Source organism: Felis catus, chromosome B4 (assembly GCF_018350175.1).
Source record: "Felis catus isolate Fca126 chromosome B4, F.catus_Fca126_mat1.0, whole genome shotgun sequence".
In the NCBI taxonomy this organism is placed as follows: domain Eukaryota; kingdom Metazoa; phylum Chordata; class Mammalia; order Carnivora; family Felidae; genus Felis; species Felis catus.
In genome coordinates this window covers 18,545,091-18,567,793 of record NC_058374.1, presented here as the reverse complement: position 1 = coordinate 18,567,793, position 22,703 = coordinate 18,545,091, and the positions used below count along the sequence as shown (strand labels likewise).

General features: G+C 35.6%; 1 protein-coding gene and 1 non-coding gene across 2 annotated transcripts in view; one reads left to right on the top strand and one right to left on the bottom strand.

Moving 5' to 3' along the window:
* Window positions 1–22,703, bottom strand: part of MALRD1 (MAM and LDL receptor class A domain containing 1) — a 768,730-nt gene that overhangs the window by 306,030 nt on the left and 439,997 nt on the right. The gene's annotated exons all lie outside the window — the stretch shown is intronic.
* TRNAQ-UUG lies at window positions 244–328 on the top strand. Its single transcript has one exon. It is a non-coding gene; the product is annotated as a tRNA-Gln (tRNA).

Here is a 22,703-nt window from a genome sequence, read left to right as displayed (position 1 = left end):
ACTGGGTAAATAAATACTAGCTGCTGCTGACGCTGCTACTTGTTTTTAGAACTAGGCGTTATCTATTCGCAAACCCAAACATTTCAAGTTATGTTCTTCATATCGTTACTTAGCTCAAAATAGTAAACGGAAGGAGTCTAAACAATATCTTCTTACAAGCCTGAATTAGAGACATTGAGGGTTGCTCCACTCATCCCTGTAGACAACTGCTACAGCACACTTCAAAAATGGCCTTCTTGGGGCGCCTGGGTGGCTCAGTTGGTTGAGCGTCTGACTTTGGCTCAGGTTACGATCTCGCCGTCCGTGGGTTCGAGCCCCGCGTCGGGCTCTGTGCTGACAGCTCCGAGCATGGAGCCTGTTTCAGATTCTGTGTCTCCCTCTTTCTCTGACCCTCCCCTGTTCATGCTCTCTGTCTCAAAAATAAGTAAATGTTAAAAAAAAATGTCCTTCTTCTACTTGCTGTTGGCTAAGAGGGTGACCCAATATTCAACTTCTTCTTAAGCAAAAAACTGTCCAATCTGATATCATATTAAATCATGTATTCACTGATAATACTTCTCTGAAAATGAAATGGTAGCACATTTACCAAAAAAGCCCAGTTATGAGAGAGTCAGTAAAATAAACCTGGAAGAAAAATCCTTATGGCCAAATCACTTATCATGAGAGACTATGTTGCTAGGAAATATTGTCACCGAGAAGGTTCTTTCTTTTTTATGTTCTTTTACACAAATTCAGTTTTCGATAGACTGGGATCCAAGTGTGAAATTTGTGAAGTACCCCAGGAACTAAAAAGAATTCTTAGAATATTAAATCTGTCATCTATTTGCTGCTGCCATGCGACATTTATTCCCACGTGTGCCCAGTTTAAAGTAGGTCCTCATTAAAACACAGGAAGGAAGGAAGAAGGAAGGAAGGAAGGAAGGAAGGAAGGAAGGAAGGAAGGAAGGAAGGAAGGAGATCAGTTCATTAGCTTCTGCCTGTTTTCACCTTCTCACATCTATTACCAAGGTTATTTCCTGAAGTGCACAATGTTCACACTTAGCTGAGAGATTTAATTTAGATTTCCAGGGGTCAAGGGCTAGGCTTGTACTATGCAATTCTTTTGGTTTGAATTACCTGACTACAGATTCATCAGAAAGTGAGAATTATTTCACCTAAAATTTCAAAGAACTGAGAAAAATGCCTGTTTTCTAGACTTCACATTTGTGACAACTGCTTCGAGTTTCATTTAGAGTGATTGTATGTAATGATGTAAAAAAAGAATTTCCAAACTGAACTTGGGCCATGATATATCAAAACCATTTAGCATCTAGCAGTTAAAATCTAAAACTTCATACAGGGTAATATAGATAATACGAAAAGCAGAGAGTGTGAAAATATACATTTGTAAATATGAATTGCTGAAATAAGGGTAAAATAGAAAAGACACTATAAGTAGCCAGGGATATTATCTGTGCACTAATTTCGAGACATGACCTGTAACATACACAGAGCAAGCTTCCAATTAACTAAAATCTGGAATACCATAAGCTAAAATTATTATGGTGTCCATTTTATGATATCATGAACTATAGATCCTACAGAGCTAAATCTAATGTCACAATTAAGAAGACGGAAATCCTGGGGTGGCTGGGTGACTCAGTCAGTTACATGTCTGACTTCGTCTTAGGTCATGATCTCGTGGTTAGTGAGTTTGAGACACAGGTCGGGCTCTGTCCTGACAGCTTAGAGCCTGGAGCCTGCTTTGGAGTCTGTATCTCCCTCTCTCTCTGCTCCTTCCTTGTGTGCACGTGCGCTCTCTCTCTCTCTCTCTCAAAACTAAACATTAAATTTTTCTACATAAAAAGAAGAAGATGGAAATACCTTCAAATTGTATAAATGGCAGAGATATCTTAGTTGTACATAAGGTGAAACACAACCACCATTAGGATTTGAATTAAACACTTACAGTTCTTTTTGTTTGTTTTTGCTTTTTTTTTTTTTTTTTTTTTTTTTTTTTTAGAGGGAGAGTGAGTGTTCGTTCCACTGGGGGTGAGAAGCAGCGGGGGCTGAGAGAGAGAGAGAGAGAGAGAGCACAGAGGAGAGAGGGGGGAAGGAGACAGAGAGAATCTTAAGCAGGCTCCACACTTAGCAAGGAGCTCAATACAGGGATCGATCCCACAACCCTGGAATCATGACTTGAGCTGAAATCAAGTTTGACACTCAACTGACTGAGCCACCAGGTGCCCTGCCCCCCACCTTACAGTTATGTTTTTAATGTCTATTTTTTTTTTGAGAGAGAGAGAGAGGAGAGAGAGAGAGAGAGAGAGAGAGAGAGAGAGAGAGAGAGAGAGAGAGAGAGAGAGAGAGAGAGAGAGAGAGAGAGAGAGAGAGAGAGAGAGAGAGAGAAATCAGGGAAGGGGCAAAGAGAAAGGGGGACAGAAGATCCGAAGCAGGCTGCTGACACAGCCTGATATGGGGCTCAAACTCATGAACATGACCTAAGCCATAGTGAGACATTCAACCAACTGAGCTACTCAGGCACCCCTATAGTTATTTTTAATTGAACTTATTTTGAGATAATTATAGGTTTACATACAGTTTTAAGAAACAATGTACAGATGCCCTTTACCCAGGTCCTCTGGGAGAAACTACAGCACAGTATCTTCACCAGGATACTGCTGCTGATCCAGAATGTTTCTACCACCTCAAGGATCACTCCTATCCCTCACTGTTCTCTCCCACATCCAGCCCTCCTTATCTCTTAGCAACCACTCATCTGTTAATCATTATTTTTATAATTCTGTTACTTTGAGAACATCATATAAATGGAATCATATAGTTTATACAGTTTGAGGATTGTCTTCTTCCATTCAGCATAACTCTGGAGATACTCTGGAGTTTGCTCCATATATCGATAATCTGTTCCTTTCCATTGTAGAGTCAGTATTCCATGGATGGGCCACAGTTCAGTTAATCATTTGCCCACTAAAAGAAACAGGAATGATTCCTAGGCTTTGACTATTACAAGTAACGCTGCTGTAAACATTTGTGTGCAACTTTTTGTGTAAACATAAGTTTTCTTTTTTCTGGGATGAATACCTGAAAGTTCAATGACGAGATCATATGGTAGTTGTATGTTTTTATAGTCAATTTGTTTCAAGAAAGTGCCAAGCTGTTTTCCAGTGTGGCTGTACCATTTCATATTCTCAGCAACACAGAACTGACCCAGTATCCCTACATGCTTCTCAGCATTTGGTGTTGACATTATTTGTTTTTATTTTAGCCATTCTGATGGGTGCGCAGTGATATTTCATTGTGGATTTAACTGGTATTTCCCTAATAGCAGTCATATTGAAAACCCTCTTGTGCTTTTTTTCCCCATCTATATATGTTCATCAGTGAAATATGTCTTCATGTCTTTTGCCTGTTACCTAACTGGATAGTTGAGTATTTTGTATGTTAATGTATTTCACTAATGTATTAACATTGTGTTTACATATCACTCATTACTTAATTGAGTCTACTTATGCATGAAGAGGACAGGTTAGGTAATTCCTTGAAAATATTCAAAGGAGGGTCAAAACTGCAGTAAAGGAGCAAGGCTGAGAACAAGAATGTACTCAAAGAGGGAATCCATGTGTGAAAGTTTGATATTTATTTTTCCTTTTACGTTAAGGGAATAGTCATATTTGATCATTCTCTTAATGTCTGATACTTGGGTCGGTTCCAGCTTACAACTTCTATAAGCTCTTGGCTTTGACTTATTTTTTCATGACTCCTGGACACATGAGCAAGCATTTTTGTGGAAAATGTATAAAAGAGAAACACAACCAAGAGAATATGCACAGCTTCAATTTTACCGAATCCAACCAAGTTATTTTCCAAAATTGTTATACCAATTTACACTCCCACCAGGAGTGTTCAAGTCTTTCACTGCCTGCTCTGCATTCTTGGCAATATGTGGCACTGCCTTTTAAATTTGTTGTTTTTGTATGGCTTTGTTATTGCTGTGATTTTGGTTCTACAATGCCTTTGGAATTTTTTCTCAACAAATGAGTATGAAATAAGATCTGCCCATGTTTTGATTTGCATTACCTTGATTACTACAGTGGTAAGCATCTTTACATATGTTCAGTGGCCATTTTGTACTTTTGCTTGGGTGGAATGCCCACTTATGACTTTTGCTCATCTGGCTATTCTTCAACAATTTTAGGAGTTATTTATTTATAGATGAAATAGGGTATGATGGCTAAAAATGAAGATTCCAGAGCTTAAATTTGGAGATTTAATCCAGGCTCAGGTCAAGCCAGGTTCTAGGATGGGGGTACAACCAAGACCAAAGGTGGAGGACTTAGCCTACATCAGGAGGAGATACCCCTTCACCATTTAAGACAGGAATAAAAGCCATACATGTATTTGGAAATGGAAGATGGACACAGCGTTATACATGGAAAACCAACAAAAGAATCTAAAATAAAATTAATCATTAGATTATCCTTCTCATACTCAGTGCTTTTATGAAGAACTGGCATTCTGATAACATGTGAGCATTGTAGTTTTTTCTGCGTAGAGAGCTACTAAAAGAGTTGTCCACAGCACTATGTCATGTTAACGTTCTTCTACCTGTGAGATGTGGTGTTTATTTGAAAATGCATCATGTGAGAAAAGGGAAATAATGCTTTTTTAATAGGATATGTCGACATACCTCAATGCCCTCACTTTACCTTAAAAGCAAACATCTCATTTTTACCTGGGTATTTATTTGTCATGAATAACCCACCCCACGACAACATTCTGCTTTTTTTTTTTTTTTCACATTATCTCATAATTGGTGGACGTCCTTAGCCAGGTTATGGGAAGCAAACAATAAAAGCTTGTACTCTAAGCTTAACACCTGACAGAATCTCATCAGGGCTCAGCTATCAGTGAGCACAGGGACAAGGTTCCATGCACACCCATCCAAGCAGACAATGTGTGAGAATAAACACAGATAATGAGCTCTGACATAAAAAAAAAGACACTTAAATGGTACCAATAATAAAAACTCTCAGTTTTTGGATTATTTATATATATATATACATATATATATATACATATATATTCATATAAATTCATATAAATTCATGTAAATTCATATAAATTCAAATTAGATTCATATATATGTATATATATATGTATATATATGTATATATATAAAACCTTATTTTTAACAAAGTAACAAAAATAAATAATTCTGAATTATTCATTTCTATCTTTCTTACACTTACTTTCCATTAAAAATTTTAAAAATGACCTAAAACTTATCAAATGCTTTAGAGTTTCCAAAGCACATTCTCACCCATTATTATAGCATCTAATGATCCTAAAACTATTTTAGTTCATGTGATGACTATCATTTTATATAGAGCAACATGGATGCTAAGTGATTTGCCCAAGGTCATGAGTAATAAGTGGCACAACTAGGATTCAAATCTAAGTCTCTCCCTCTCTGGCTACATGTCCAATGTTCTTTTATCATATTCAGAAGGCCACTGTGACATTCTTGCCAGATAAACACCTCACACTTTGGAAATGAGCTGATATAGGTCATGGCACTTTTTAATTGCTCTGGAAAAAGGGAGGAAATTGCATCCCAAGTCAAGATCAATTGCTATGTTTAGGGGATGGTGTTATTTGAAACTGGAATCTATCTGTGCACTGGAAGGATAGATCATGAAATTCTTTAAAAGGCTCAAAGGAATGTCAAAAGTGAAGCAAAAAATAAGGCTCTGAACGAGTTTTGTTTCCCTTCCTATGTTCTAAAATTCAAATTAGATTCAAACGGTCTGTAAAATCTATGACATACACGTAAGACTTGTGTTGGTGGTTTAGTTTTGAATTACTGGATGGGATCAAAGGGGAATGTAATTTTCTTCCTTGGTTAAAAACAGCAAGGTGACTACAGAAGGGTATCAAGCCAGGAGCCTGAGTCTCAGATAGCAACTCGAAGAAAATAATCAATGGTCAAAAATTTTGTTGAGAGTTACAAGTAGAAGTACATAATGCTGAGAAGCAGCTTCCTGGTGAGCAACCCAGTGGTAGATATAAAAACAATACCAAAAATACTAGGAAATTGTTACCTTTTAAAGGGGTGGCCTTTCTTGTCCAACATAAATTTCTATAAAAGTAATGAATTTGTCATATAGCTTCTTATACATACTAATAGTACCCCCTTCCTTCATCAAAAATAACAAGGAAGGAGTCTCAAGTATCTTACAAAATTCACATATATAAAGAAAATTTGAGTAACGTGAATATATACAAAATAATCACTAATGCCTTATTTCAAATCTCACTTTCACAAATTTTACCAAAGTACTGATTTTTTGTTGTCATTATAAAATACCTATTGAATAAGATGCTAATTGTTTTCATGAGTGCATATATAGACTTTGTATTTATGAATATATTCACAGGAAACTATAAGGAAAAATCAGTAACTTTGCTTTCTTTTCTCTGTATATAGAATTTCATATATATTTGCAGTGATTATCACATATAAGAAGGCACAAAGGGACTGAGTACTGTGCCTTGTATAATGATTCTGAGCTTAGCAATTCACATTGAAGTTATTAAATTGGACAGAACTTTTATAAGTGCTAACTTAAAAGAAAATATAAGCAATTTACATTATGTGTGTACAATATAAAATATAATATGGAGCTATCATTCCCCCGGAGATCTAGGAAAACAAAATGAATCTACAGTAATCCGTCAGTCAGTCAGAATAACATCCTGCCGTTTATCTGTCTTTAGCTCAATGTCTGACTATGTCTGCATTCATAAAATTTGTTAGAAATTTGTATAGTGTCTAAACTACTCTAAAAAAATCCATATATTTGGAACTAGAGAGGTTGGAGGGAAAAAATGAGATATTTTCAAAAAAGCAAGATATATCAGAAACTTCTCATAGGAAATAGAAGGTACTACCTCTTGGCTACAGATAAATTATCTGGAGCTCTAGTTCAATAATTTGCCTTTAATTGTTTTACAAAGTACAAAAACATTTTTCAAGTACTGAACTATCTGTTTAAAAGTATCATATGAGTTTTTCCTAATGATGTTTATTACTGCCTGGATGGGAAAGTAAGAAATAATAATAAAAAAGCATCAATACACTCTAAAATCACTACTACCTGCATACATATAAAGATAAACCTGTATGGGGCGCCTGGGTGGCGCAGTCGGTTAAGCGTCCGACTTCAGCCAGGTCACGATCTCGCGGTCCGTGAGTTCGAGCCCCGCGTCAGGCTCTGGGCTGATGGCTCAGAGCCTGGAGCCTGTTTCCGATTCTGTGTGTCCCTCTCTCTCTGCCCCTCCCCCGTTCATGCTCTGTCTCTCTCTGTCCCAAAAATAAATAAAAACGTTGAAAAAAAATTTAAAAAAAAAAAATAAAGATAAACCTGTTCATAATCTCTTCACATCTAAGTAAACAAAATAAATTGCAAAAAAAAATTCATTTCTATGGCCCATCGTATTTTATGCTCAAATGTAGGAAGAAAATGAAAACAAAAAAAGATTTCCTATAATTTTGACTATTTCTTTTTCTTTTCTTTTTTTTTTAAATTTTTTTTTTTCAACGTTTATTTATTTTTGGGACAGAGAGAGACAGAGCATGAACAGGGGAGGGGCAGAGAGAGAGAGGGAGACACAGAATTGGAAACAGGATCCAGGCTCTGCGCCATCAGCCCAGAGCCCGACGCGGGGCTGGAACCCACGGACCGCGAGATCGTGACCTGGCTGAAGTCGGACGCTCAACCGACCGCGCCACCCAGGCGCCCCGACTATTTCTTTTTCTATGTATCTTCTCTTCAGACATTCTTTGGAATAAAAAAAAAACCCTCAAAAGGAACAAAATTGCTTTCAAAAGCTTAGCTTATTTAATGCCATTTAAAGTTATATTTTCTACTTTTCAATTTATGTGTTTGTAGATGTATATATTCTTTTGACTACAAAGGAAAGTTAGCTCCAATTCTAATGTAGCTAAGACAGTTATTAACTTCAACATTCTACCTTATAATTTAGAGCTTTTATCAAAAGTAATTTCAATGAACTCTCTCCCCACCCCCATCGCCTCCACCAATTAAGTCCTCCCCCTATAACTTGAAGAATTTTATCACCATTCTGTCATTCAGGAACCATAGGCACTTCTAATGTTGGTGAGATTTTACTTGCTGACTGACCCCCAGTGAAGTTAAAGAGTCAAGATAACTCATTAAAAATATGACCCCTAAAATCCTTAGGGGTCCTGCATGCTGATGAAAAGAAATCCATGAATTCACAGAAAATATTATTTTACCCTTCTTTTTAACCTCAAGTATCTATGTCACTGCCACACTAGCACTCAGAATAATGATCCCTCAGCTCATAAAACTGAAGAACTAAGTACTCTCTCTTGCCACCAGCAAGTTAGCATAAAAGAGGACAGAGCAATGCAGAATGATCATCTACGGGACACAGTAAATGGCATGTACTGAGTGAAAAATAAAATTTACCAGTGTTTGAACCCATATCAAAGTCTTCAACGAGTCATTCATGGAAATGTTATATGCATGATCTAATCCATAAAATAAATCCGCCAATAGATGGTCTAATTAATAAAAAGAACAGTGTTTCAGCTAAATACACTTTTAATATCTATTTTTTCCATTCTTAAGAGAAGGATATTAACCACAACATGAGAGAATATTTTAAATTAGGGCCACAAAAGTAGTGGTTTTATATAGCATGAACAATCTGTCTAGATTGCATAGGTGATTCTGTCTTCCCTCCCAGTCAAAATTTACCCCAAATCTTCCACTTTGCAAATTCCTGTTACTATGTATTTATATAGTGTTATCCTTGCTTATATTTAAGCTTTTTGAGACACTGAGAATCTGGCTTATTTTTTCTAACAAGTTTTTTTTTTAATTTAAACATTTCACTGATGTACTAGATAATAATATACTTAGGGTAATCATACACTTTATCACCTAAACTGGGATACTTTTGAGAATGAAAGGGGAGCTACTGATAATTACATGGGGACAGGTTATACAGCGGCTGTCCCATGTAAAACAGATTTCCATCATCCTATGTCTATCACAAGTCTGTGCAAATCTCTGTGAAGTAGTGCTATGATCACACTCCGAACATACATCAGACTTCCGTGGTTAGGGACTAATCTAAGTCTTCTCTATAGCAATAGTCTTAACCTAAACAACAAAATGCTAATCTAGAGCTGATATTTTAAACATCAAGGCAGGAAGACCGGAAATCACACAGGGAAAAACACAATGTTAACAATTATGATAAAGGTTGATATAAAAACCATATGGATATGAGGTTGAAGAGCACACAAATTGTAGAGTATCTCAGACCTATTTGGGAAAGGGTGGGTGTGGGTACTAGGTCTTGATGCTGAGGTGATATTTGTGACAGGTGGCCCATCACTGATCTTCTAGAAACCTAACAGATAAAGGCCTTTCCCTTCTCCCTTACCTCACTTAGAGGATGATGACATAGAATGTTGTATTAGTTCCAGGTTTACAACATACTGATTTGACAACTCTATACTGTATGTTAATCAATGTTCACCATGACAGGTGTAGTTACCATCTGTTACCATACAATGTTATTACAGTATTATTGACTATATTCCATATGCTGTAATTTTCATCTCTATGACTTATTTATTTTATAACTGGGAAGTTGTACCTCTTAATCCCTTTTATCTATTTCACTCATCCCCCTTCCCACCTCCCCTCTGGCAACCACTAGTTTGTTCTCTGTATTAAAGAGTCTGGGTTTTCTTTGTTCACTTATTTTTGTTTGTTTGTTTAGATTCCATATATAAGTGAAATCATATGGTTTTGTCTTTTCCTGACTTATTCACTTAGTAAAATACACTCTTGATCCATCCATGTTAGTGGAAATGGGAGGATCTCTTTCTTTTTCTTTGGTGATAGATAAACACATAGACAGACAGACAGACACACACACACACACACACACACACACACACACACACACAATCTTCTTTACCCATTCATCTACTGATGGGGATGGGGGTTGCTTCCATACCTTGCCTGTTGTAATAATGCTGCAATAAACATAAGGTAAATAATAAGTATTTCCTCTAATAAGTATTTTACATACCTACAATGAGTCATTCATTATGAAGGACATAAAAGAAATTGCAGTTCTATCCTACCTTCAAGATAGTGGTAAAAAGTGACAAATACCAGCAGAATGTAGAAAAAGACATTGATCTTTTAAATTATGAATAATAAAAGGCATGGATAAGAGCATAAAAGATAAATGTGTATGGGAATGCTTGGGTGGCTTAGTCAGTTAAGCACTGGACTCTTGATTTTGGCTAAGGTCATGAACTCGCTGTTCGTGAGTTCAAGCCCCATGTCAGGCTCTTAGCTAACAGTGTGGAGCCTGCTTGGGATTCATTCATTCATTCTCTCTCTCTCTCTCAAAATAAATAAATGTTTTAATTTTTTTTAACGTTTATTTATTTTGAGGGAGAGAGAGAGACAGAGCATAAGCAGAGGAAGGGCAGAGACAGCGAGAGACACAGAATCTGAAGCAGGCTCAGATTCTGAGCTGTGAGCTGTCAGCACAGCGCCCGATGTGGGACTCAAATTCATGAATCGCCAGATCATGACCTGAGCCGCAGTCAGGTGCTTAACTGACTGAGCCACCCAGACACCCCACTTATTTTTAAAAGATAAATTTGTATGATAATATGTGGCTGTATTTTCCAGATGAAAAATATTTAAAGAGCAAAAATAAATTTAGCAATGGTATTAAGTTAGAAAGCTTGTCCTGAGAAAAGATGGAAAAAGATGGCCCACAGAAGAGGAGGAGGGACATCATAATTGAGATCTGCAGAGAGGCAAGTAAAAGAGTATAACATGCTTCTTTAGCGTGGCCAAAAACTGGTTCTTGGGGATTAAAATTTTAGATGTCACAAAGGTTTGAGGACTTCCAAAGCTCAATGTTACCCAGAAAAATCTTATTCATTAATTACTTAATCCTATTGTTTTTTAATCACATGAACAGCATTGACATGGAGTTCTTAAAAATTACATAAAATGTATACAAGATGGGTGTTACAAAATGTTGGTAAATGGATGGCTCTGACTAGAGAATCCTCTATTGACTGATTTCTCAATATTAAAGTCATATCATGAGAAGTAGGCATTGTGTGTCTTTGGCTGCCATTACCTATTTTTATCAATGCTGTTTATATTTGATCTTAGGAGATTTTACCCATAATTTGAACTATGAGAACTAAAATTTATATATTTTTAAATTTAATTCTACGAAAGTTGCCCAAACCATCATGTCAATTACTAAAATAAAATTTCAACAACGCTTGGAGGAATATATAACACCTTAGTTGAAATTTGTTTTCTCATATCAAGCAAAATTTAACAGTTAAATTCATTAAAAATAATCTTTAAGAATTTAATTTTCAAGTGTTATCCTTTTGCTCTTCCAAAAGCAGTTTGAATTACCTTTAAATTTGATTTCAAGTGTTTACTAGTGTTTACACAGATTGCTAATTTCCAATTATAATTTGATGCATTACAATTTACTTATTGTGACTCGATAAACATGGTTATAAAGTTAAGTTAAAGCTGCAGATGGCCCAGGCACCATATGCTCTGGAACCCTCCAGCCCCGCCTGCATCCAATCCAGCCTCTTCACAAATATGATCCTCATGTGAAGTGATCAAGGATACCCCAGGTAGTACCCATACCATCTCTAAATATCCTGCAAAACTGGCCCCAGTGCAGTGTGCCATGGGACTCTCCCACCAGACCACATCTTCATCAGCTCCAGCTGGCCTCCCAAGGTACATCCAGCAAAATGTGACCTGAGATCCTACCAAGGTGGTTCTGGCACAGCGCACCCAGTGATCTCATAGCCTACACCCACTCCAGCTGCAAGTGTCCTATCAATGTGGTACCGACCCAGTTTGGCTGCCAAAGCCACCAGGGACACCCAATCTACACAGGGGATGCTCCTACCCAAGGTGACTCCTAATTTCTAGAAACAAAAACAAGTCAAACAAAATGAGGAAACAGAAAACTGAGTCCCAAATAAAACAAGATAAAACTCAGAAAAAAAAGACAATGAAAAAGAAATAAGTAATTTTTCTGATAGTTCAAAGTAACAGTCATAAAGATGCTTACCAAACTCGGGAGAAGAATAGAGGAATACAGTGAGAATTTGAACAGAGTTAGACAGTTTATGAAAGAACCCATCAATGCTGAATAATATAATAACTAAAATGGAAAAACAATAGATGGAATCAGCAGCAATTTAGATGATGCAAAAAAAAATCAGTGATCTAGAAGATAGGGTAGTAGAAGTTACCCAATCAAAACAACAAATACAAAAAAATAATTTTAAAAATGAAGATAGTTTAACGGAACTCTGGAACAACGTTAAGCATATGAGCATTCACATCATAGGAGTCCCAGAAGGAGGAGGGAGGGAGGGAGGGGCAGAAAATGTACTTTTAAGAAATAATTGCTGAAAACTTCCCTAACCTGGGGAAGGAAAAAGACATTCAAATACAGGAAGCACAGAGCATCCCAAAGAAAATGAACCCAAAGAGGTCCACACATAGTGTAATTAAAATGTCAAAAATTAAAGAGATAGTCTTAAAGGAAACAAGAAAACGCAGATAGTCACAAACATGTAAAACCCCGTAAGATAGGTGATTTTTCAGCAGAAACTTTGCAGGCCAGAAGGGAGTGGCATGGTATATTTAAAGTACTGAAATGGAAAGACCATCAGAAATACTATACCCAGGAAGGTTATCATTCATAACTCAGAAAGAAATAAAGGGTTTCCCAGATAAACAAAAACTAAAGGAGTCCATCGCCATTAATCAGGTCTCATAAGAAATGTTGAAGTGTCTTCTTTAAGTGGAAAATAAAAGTCCATAAGTAGACACCAAAAGTATATTTAAAAAATTCACTGGTAAAGAAAAATATATAGTAAAGATAGTAGGTAGGTCACTTAAAAAGCTAGTATTGAGATTAAAACACAAAAACAGTAAAATCGACTATAAGTACCTAAAATTAATAAAGTAGTGAAAGGATACACAAAATACAAAGGTGTAAAATATGACATAAAAATATGGAGTAAAAAGGTAGTACTTTTAAAATGCGTTTGAACTTGTGACTATCAAATTAAACAGATACTCTATGTAAAGACTGATATACATGCACATTATGGAAACTACAAACGAAACACAATAGATGCACAAAAAATACAGAGGAAAAAAAAACCCTAAACATAACACTAAAGAAAACCATCAAACCACAAATGAAAAAACCACGAGAAGACAAAAGGAACAGAGAAGAACTACAAAAGGAAAAAAAGAAAGAAAGAAAACAATTAACAAAATGCAGTAAGTACATACCTATCAATAATTACTTTAAATATAAGTGGACCAAATACTCTAATCAAAATCATTAGGTGACTGAAGGGATAAAAAGAAAATAAGATCCATCTATATACTGCCTATAAGAGATGCACTTAAGATCTAAAATACCCACAGATTAAAAGTTAAGGGACAGAAAGATATTCTATATAAATGGAAATAAAAAGAGTGCTGGAGTAGCAATACTCAGAGACAAAATAGTCTTTAAGACAAAGACTGTAACAAAATGCAAAGAAGAACATTTTAATAAAGAAGTCAATCAAACAGGAGGATACAGCATTTGTAAATATTTATGTGCTTACCATAGGGGCACCTAATATATAAAGCGAATAGTAACAGCCATAAAGAGAGAAATTGACAGTAATGCAATAATAGAGACAATGTTAATACCTTAATTACATCAACAGATAGACTACCCAGACAGAAAATCCATAAGGAAACATTGGCCTTAAATGACACATTACACCAGATTGACTTAATGTCTGTATGGACAACACTGCACCCAAAACAAGTAGAATATACATTCTCAAATGCACAGGCAACATACTCCAGGATAGTTTTCATGAAGGAAAAAAAGCAATAAAGCAAAAACATGCTACTAAAAAAAACTCAACGAGTCAACGAAGAAATCAAAAAATCAAAAATACCTTGAGAAAAGTGAAATGGAAATACAACTTTCCATCATCTATGGGATGCAGCAAAAACTGTTCTAACAGACAAGTTCAGAGGAGTACAGGTCTACCTCACACAAGAAAAATCCCAAGTCAGCAATTTAACTTTACACCTAAAGGAACAACAACAAAACAAAACAAAAAAAGGCCAAAGTTAATAGAAGGAAGGTAATAATAAAGATCAGAGCAGACATAAATTAAAGAGAGACTAAAAACAAACAAAAACAAAAAAAATAGAAAAGATCAATAAAATCAAGAGCTGTTCTCTGAAAAGATAAACAAAATCGACAAACTAGCTATAATCATCAAGAGAAAAAGAGGGCCCAAATAAAATCAGAAATGAAAGAGGATAAGTTATAACTGACACCACAAAATACAAAGGACCATAAAAGACTGCCACAAACAATTATATGCAAACAAATAGGAAAACCCAGAAAGAATGGATAAATTCCTAGAAACACATGATCTTCTAAGACTGAATAAAAAAGACATAGAAGACCTTAATAGGCCAATTACAAACAATGAAAATGAATCAGGAATAAAAACTACCCCAAAACAAAAGTCTAGAACCAGACAGCTTCATAGATGGATCTACCAAATATTTAAAGAAGGGTCGGTACCTATACTTCTCAAATTATTCCAAAAACTGAAGGAAAATAAGAATGCTTCCAAATTCAGTTAACAAGGCCAGCATTACCCGGATATCAAATCCAAAGACACCATACAAAAAGAAAATTACGTGGCAATATCTCTGATGAACATAGATGCAAAACCCCTCAACAAAATATTGGCAAACCTAATTCAACAATACATTAAAAGGGACACAAACAAAGCTTAAGTGGGATTTATTTCAGGGATGGAAGAATGATTCAACACCCACAAATCAACATGATATACCTCTTTAACAAAATGAAGGATAAAAATAATATGATCTTCTCAACATATGCAGAAAAAGTGTTTAGTATAAAAACTCTCAACAAAGTCAGTATAGCAGGAAATATCTCAACATAATAAAGGACATATATGTCAAACCCACAGCTAACATCACACTCAGTCATGAAAAACAGAGCTCTTCCTCTAAGATCAGAAAAAAGACAAGGATGCCCAACCTTGCCTCTTTTATTCAATATATTAGAAGTCCTAGCTACAGCAATTAGATAGTAAAAAGAAACTAAAAAAAAAAAAAAATCCAAACTGAAAGATGTAAAACTTCTTTTCAGATGGCATTACACTATATATAGAAAACCCTAAAGACTCCAACAAAAAACTATTAGAACTAATTAATGAATTCAGTAAAGTTGTAGGATACACAATTAACATACAGAAATTCAACATGTTTCTATAGACTAATAACTATGAGAAAAAGAAATTAATGAAGCAATCTCACTTACAACCACATCAAAATAAATAAAATCCCTAGGAATAAATTTAACCAAGGAGGTGAAAGATCTGTACTCTGAAAACTCTAAACATTGATGAAACTGAAGATAACACAAACAAATGGAAAGAAATACCATGCTTGTGGATTGGCAGTGTTAACATTGCTAAAATTTCCATACTACCCAAAGCAATCTACAGATTCAATGCAATTCCAATCAATATAACACTGACATTTCTCATATACTAGAACAATAATCCTAAAATTTGTATGTAACCATGAAAGACCCAAAATATCCAAAGTAATCTCAAGAACAAAGGTGAAGGTATAATGGTCTCTGATTTCAAATTATACTACAAAGCTATAGTAATCAAAACAGTACGGTACTGGCACAAAACAGGCATGCAGTTCAATGAAATAGAGAGCCCAGAAAAAGCCCCACACGTATATGGTCAATTAATCTATGACAAAGGAAGCAAGAATACATAATGGAGAAAAGACATTCTTTTCAATAAATTATTTTGGGAAAACTGGACAGCTACATTTCGAAGAATGAAATTTAGCCACTATCTTATACCATATACAAATATAAATTCAAAATGGATCAAAGACTTGAATGTAAGCTTGAAAACAGAAAACTCCCAGAAGAAAAGAGGCAGTAAACTTTTTGACATTGGTCCTAGCAACATTTTTTGGATCAGTCTTCTGAAGAAAGGGCAACAAAAGACTAGAATAAAAAAAATGAAATTATATCAAAGTCAAAAACTTTGCACAGTGAAGGAACCCATCAGCAAAACAAAAAGGCAACCTACTAAATGGGGGAAGCTATTTCCAAATCATACATTCAAAAAGTGGTTAACATCCAAAATATATTGGGAATTTATACCACGATATATATATATATATATATATATATATATATATATATATATATATATATATATATATATATATATATATGTATGTATGTATATGCAATCTGATTAAATGCAATCTGATTAAAAATGCATAGAAAACTCCAATAGACATTTTGTTCCCCAAAGAGGTCATACAGATGGCTAACAAGCACATGAAAAGATGCTGAACATCACTAATCATCAAGGAAATGCAAATCAAAACTGGGATGAGATATTACCAGTCAGACTGGCTATTACCCAAAAGACAAAAAAAGGAACAAACGTTGGTGAGTCTTAGGAGAAAAGGGAACTCTAATGCACTGCTGGTGAAAATGTAAACTGGTGGCAGCCAATATGGAAAACATTACAGAAGTTCTTAAAAAATTAAAAATGGGGGCCCCTGGGTGGGTGGCTCAGTCAGTTAATCATCTGACTCAACTTTGGCTCAGGTCATGATTTCACGGTTTGTGAGTTCAAGCCCTGCATCAGGTCCAGGACTACTGGTGCAGAGCCTGCTTGGGATTTTCTCTGTGTCCCTCTTCTCTGTGTCTCCCCTTCTCTCTTTCTCTCCTGCTCTCTCCTTCTCTCCCTCTCTCTCTCTCCCTCTCAAAATAAACTTAAAAAAAATAGAACTATCATATGATCCAGTAATTTCACTTGTGTTTATTTATCCAAAGAAAATGAACATGACAATTTGAAGAAATATATGCACCCTGTGTTTACTGCAGCATTATTTATAATAGCCAAGGTACAGAAGCAACCTAAGTGTCCACTGATAAATGAAAGGATAAAGAAGATGTGGTATATATATACAATGGAATATTAGCCATAAAAATGAGTGACATCTTGGGGCGCCTGGGTGGCTCAGTCGGTTGAGCTTCCAACTTCGGCTCAGGTCACGATCTCAGGGTTTGTGGGTTTGGGCCTCACATGAGGCTCTGTGCTGACAGCTCAGAGCCTGGAGCCTGCTTCGGATTCTGTGTCTCCTCTCTCTCCCTGCTCCTTCCTGCTCACACACTGTCTCAGAAATAAATAAAGATTAAAAAAAATTAAAATGAATGACCTCTTGCTATTTGCAACAACATGGATGGACTTGAAGGGTAGTATGCAAAGTGAAATAAGTCAGAAAATGAGAAATACTGTATGATTTCACTTACATGTAAAATCTAAAAATCAAAGCAAACGAAATAAAACAGAAGCAGTCTCACAGGTACAAGAAACAAACTGTAGGTTACCAGAGGGAGATGAGTTGGGGGAAGCAGGTAAAACAGATGAACTAGATTAAGAGGTATAAACTTCCAGTTACAAAATAAATAAGTCAGGTGGATATATTGTACTGCACAGGGAATGTAGTCAATAAATAATATTGTAATAAATTTGCATAGGGACAGATGATAACCAGATCTATCATAGGCATGATTTTGTAACATATATACCTGAAACTACTATTATTTCATATATCAATCATACTTTAATAAAAATTAAATACATTCATAAAATATAGTATCCCCCCCAAAGGACAAAAAGTAAAGATAAGTTAATACATCAGAAACAACTGTAAATTATAAATATAGTAAATTTAAGCAATACTGTGTTAAATATAGTAACTTCACATGATTAAATATAAACTGAAGAGTTAATTAATGCTTACTTTATTATTGGCATTAATATTATGCCTTTATTAACTGATAATTGGTAAACTCAGGGCCAACTCAATACACCTTATGCTTCTCTACCTTTATGTGTTCTCTCATTTGAAATGCTCTCTCTTCGAGCCAAAGCATAAGAGACTCTTAAAAACTGAGAACAAACTGAGGGTTGATGGGCGGTGGGAGGGAGGGGAGGGTGGGTGATGGGTATTGAGGAGGGCACCTTTTGGGATGAGCACTGGGTGTTGTATGGAAACCAATCCAACAATAAATTTCATATATTGAAAAAAAATGCTCTCTCTTCTTTCCTCTATTTAAATTCTTGATTGTTAAGATCTAGTTCACTTTTGTATTTCCTCTGAACACTTTCAGTTCATAAACATGTTAATAGCTTTTGAACTCCTAAGATGTTAAATGTTTTTTGTATATAATTGGCATTTAATTATGCACTGCTCATACTTTCACTCATTCAATTAAAATACCTACTGTACACAAGGCACTATGCTAGGGCTAGAAATAGGACAGTAAACAAGGCAGATGCAGTCTATGTGTCATTAAAGCTCCCTGGTCATTGGAAAATAGAACTTTATACACAAGGTCATCGTGCAGTGAAGTAGGACCACAAAAAAAGACCCGGTGATATGGGAACACTATGCCACTCAATTAGGACCCATCCCATGAAGCTTGGAGCGGTTCCTGTTCCAGGAATGCAGCACAGGAAGTCATAAGTCACCTTCTCAGGAAGAGGATAATTTCAGAAAGAGGACAATTAAATATTGAAGAACATCCAGGGACTAATGGGAGAGCTCTGACTGTTTCTGATAGAAAGGCTGAGTGGCATACTGCTGCTTTTTGCAAACAGCTAATTTCACTCTAAACCCACAAGCTCCATGTCAACTAGGAGTGTATTTAGTAGAAGCTCCCTAAAGATGTGTTCGAATGCATGAACTGGAAGCAAGTGGTGGAAAATGTGGGGACTGGGCTAGAACTCGGTGTTTACAAAGGAAAGTTGTAGTCCTCAACTAAAGAGATTGTTAGTTAGGAAAAGACTATATAAATCAGTGCATAGTATATCCCAAGGTACCCTGATTTTCTTTCTCTCTCACATAATGCTATCCATAGAAGTGGAATCACAGCAGAATTTACAAAAGGCCATTGTTGAAAAAAACTAAACATCAATAGAAAATATGTGAAGATGTGAGGAGATGCACTAATCTGTAAAGTGTACATTTAAGCATAAATATTTACTCATTGTTAAAAAATAGGTTTTAAACATTGGTTTTTACTGAAATTCACCAGAGACTACAAATAGGATTATTTGATACATTCATGTCTTACAGAGCAAAGATTGCTAACATTATTAGAATTTTATTTTGATAATGCATATGAGGGTGAATCATGGGGGTTTTCTCTACTTCAATTCTGTGATCTATAATTAGTAAACACAGATTGGAAATCTTGTAGCAGCCTCTGAGTCAGAGATGCAATTCAATTAGAATAATCAGCCCACAGACAAGCAATTCTAACCTATTTTCACAGAAGGCTGTGTCACAAACTGCACAGAAAATTCACAGCACAGTTATTAAAAATTAATAGTACAGTTAATTCTGGAACTTATGGGTTCCAGAAAGACTTACTATCATGTGCTGAAGACTATTATGATTTTCCAGTCAATGTCCTTAAAAAAAATGTAGTGAGAGGAAAAAGGGCTGCTTTCCCACGATAAGTTTGTTTGAAACAGTTAAAATGCAATCATCAGGAAATAAACAAGTGTGGAAGTGAAATTAACTAGCACACAGGATTCCTACATATGGCAATTCTGTACAAAACTGCCCCAATGACTTTTCTGTGGACAAGTGATCAGTAACCCCATGAAGCAATGAGCTAATTACACCTTAAACTAGGTAAATTACAATACTGTTTTTCTTCTCTGCCTTCTCCCGTATCTTACATTACATAAAAACTCAACAGCTATGGCTACTTATGACATTTGAAAAAACACTCTGTAATTCGGATGACAAATCTCAACATATTAACCGACTGTACCTGGCTATAAGCCTGATGCACTAGTTCTTTGCCATGACATCACCTACACTTAATACAATTAGCCTGTTTGGAACTTGGTTCAGATAGAATGTCATCTTTGGTGCCTTTGTGCTTCAATTACAGTGAAACCTTGGTTTGAGAGCATAATTCATTTCAGAAACACATTTATAATCCAAAGCACTCACATATCAAAATGAATTTCAAGAACCATTGGGTCAGTTGTGATCGTGTGACATTCAGTGTCAGGTACTACTCCTGTTGCAAGACATGGCTCCTTTATCAAGTTAAAATTTATTGGAGTGTTTGCTCGTCTTGCAGAACACTCACAGGACAAGTCACTCGCAATCCAAGGTTTTATTGTATTGGGAATGGAAGGCACACGGATTTTTCTTAATAAATAATTATAAACACTGAACATATAAGAGATACCCTTATAAAATTAAAAATTTTCAAGGCCCCTTACATATAAAATACTGGTTTTCAAGAGGTTGTAACATGGATGAGAGAACTATGCCTTTATTTTCACTAGCTTCAATTAAAATTTGGTATTTTCTTCAATCATGAATTCAAACAACAAATCATTGTTTTAGTAGTACCTGTGACTCTCTAACAAATAATAATAGCAAATAGTTTAATATCACATTACAGTGCTGGGAATATCTCAAAAATGTCATTTATGCTTATCAGTCCTTTAAAGTAATAATATTATAGTTACTCTATCCTCCTTCATATCTTGTCATTTAACATACATTTACGAAGTCTAAATTTGGGATTTTAAAAAATATTTTAATAATTGGTATTATTTTGTTTCCTTTGTAATGCTAGCATTTTATTTTATACATTTAAAACAGTATTATGAGAACTAAGAAGTTCTCAGACTTCCAAAGAGGTCTGTGACACACAGAAAGACACACACACATGATTAATTCTGCTTGTAAATTAGAATGTCTCTGTTTTCAGAGGGGAAAACTGTCATTGACCAAGTTTGACCATACTAAAAAAGCTGAGAGAGGAAGACTCCCAAAGAATAGATATGTGCAACTTTTTATTTATTTTTTTAATTAAAAAAATTTGTTTGTTTATTATTGAAAGACAGAGAGAGTCAGAGCGTGAGCGGGGGAGGGGCAGAGGGAGAGGGAGACACAGAATCCCAAGCAGGCTCCAGGCTCTGAGCTGTCAGCACAGAACCTAAAGCGGGGCTCAAACTCACAAACCACGAGATTACGACCTGAGCTCAAGTCGAACACTTAACCGATTGAGCCACCCAGGCGCCCCTATATGTGCAACTTTTTAAAGTTTTCATGTTTGAATAAAAATTAATATAATTAAGGGATTTTCTCTAGTTTTATTCTTATAAAAATCAAATTATATTATTTCTAATTCATTCTTTCCTCGTTAACATTAATGTGCAGCTATTAAATATGATTTTGTAATTTTTGAATTATAGAGGTGAGGAAGAATGATTGAGAAATATATATTATTACTAGCTGTTGACAAGCTAAGTTAGAAAATAAACTATAATGCTTGCTGAACATAAAGTAATCACTTCCTCTCTTTAACATATGTAGATCAATACTGTAGATTAATATGGAGAGAAGGAAATCTCTAATTTGTATGATCAGACCCACTGGAAAACACTGATAGTAACATCACTGCTTTCTGGATATGAGAATGTTTTCAATTTAATAGTAGAAGTTGAATGTAGTGGTTTAGAGGATGGATTTTGGAGTTAGAATTGGCTTTTAATGCTGATTATACCATTTACCATTTACGTGACCTGGGTCTCAATTTTGTGGCCTGAAAAAATTAGGAGAAAATATCTACCTCGCAAATTTATTCTGAAGAACATTAAATGAGCTAACAAGTGTAAAAGAATTAACACATCATATGGAAAAAAGGAATCAGTTCATAACTGGAAGCTAATCACAAGATTAGCAGTCGTAGTGGGAAGAGAAATGGAAGGAAAATCGCAGATATGGTATAGACAAATATTCTTTAGAATTGGCCATATGATTCTCTTGAAAGAGAAACTAGTGTAATCAATTAAATAACATTGTTAGCATCTCTTAAAATTTTTTTTAATGTTTATTTAGTTTTGAGACAGGCAGAGACGGAGCATGAATGGGGGAGGGTCAGAGAAAGAGGGAGACACAGAATCTGAAGCAGGCTCCAGGCTCTGAGCTGTCAGCACAGAGCCCGATGCGGGGCTTGAACTCATAGACTGTGAGATCATGACTTGAGCCAAAGTTGGAAGCTCAACCGACTAAGCCACCCAGGTGCCCCTAAAATTGTTAGCATCTTAACAGGAACCCTCTCTTCATGACACAAGGGGGTCCAGGGGCACTGGCTGCTCAGAGCCCTGGTGGGTAGCATTAGAGGCATCTGAAAGAGGTAAAGGATGTGGGGATAAAAGCAAGAACTTTAGGAAAATCTTACTTAGTCAACAATATGCCTGGAAGAAATACTGCCACATTCTCCAAGCTGATAAGAAAGGAACAATGATTTTATATAAATCAGGGCACTGTAAGTTTGTGACAACAAATTTAATGAAACTCTGGAAGTACCGATATCTCATATGCTATAGCTTA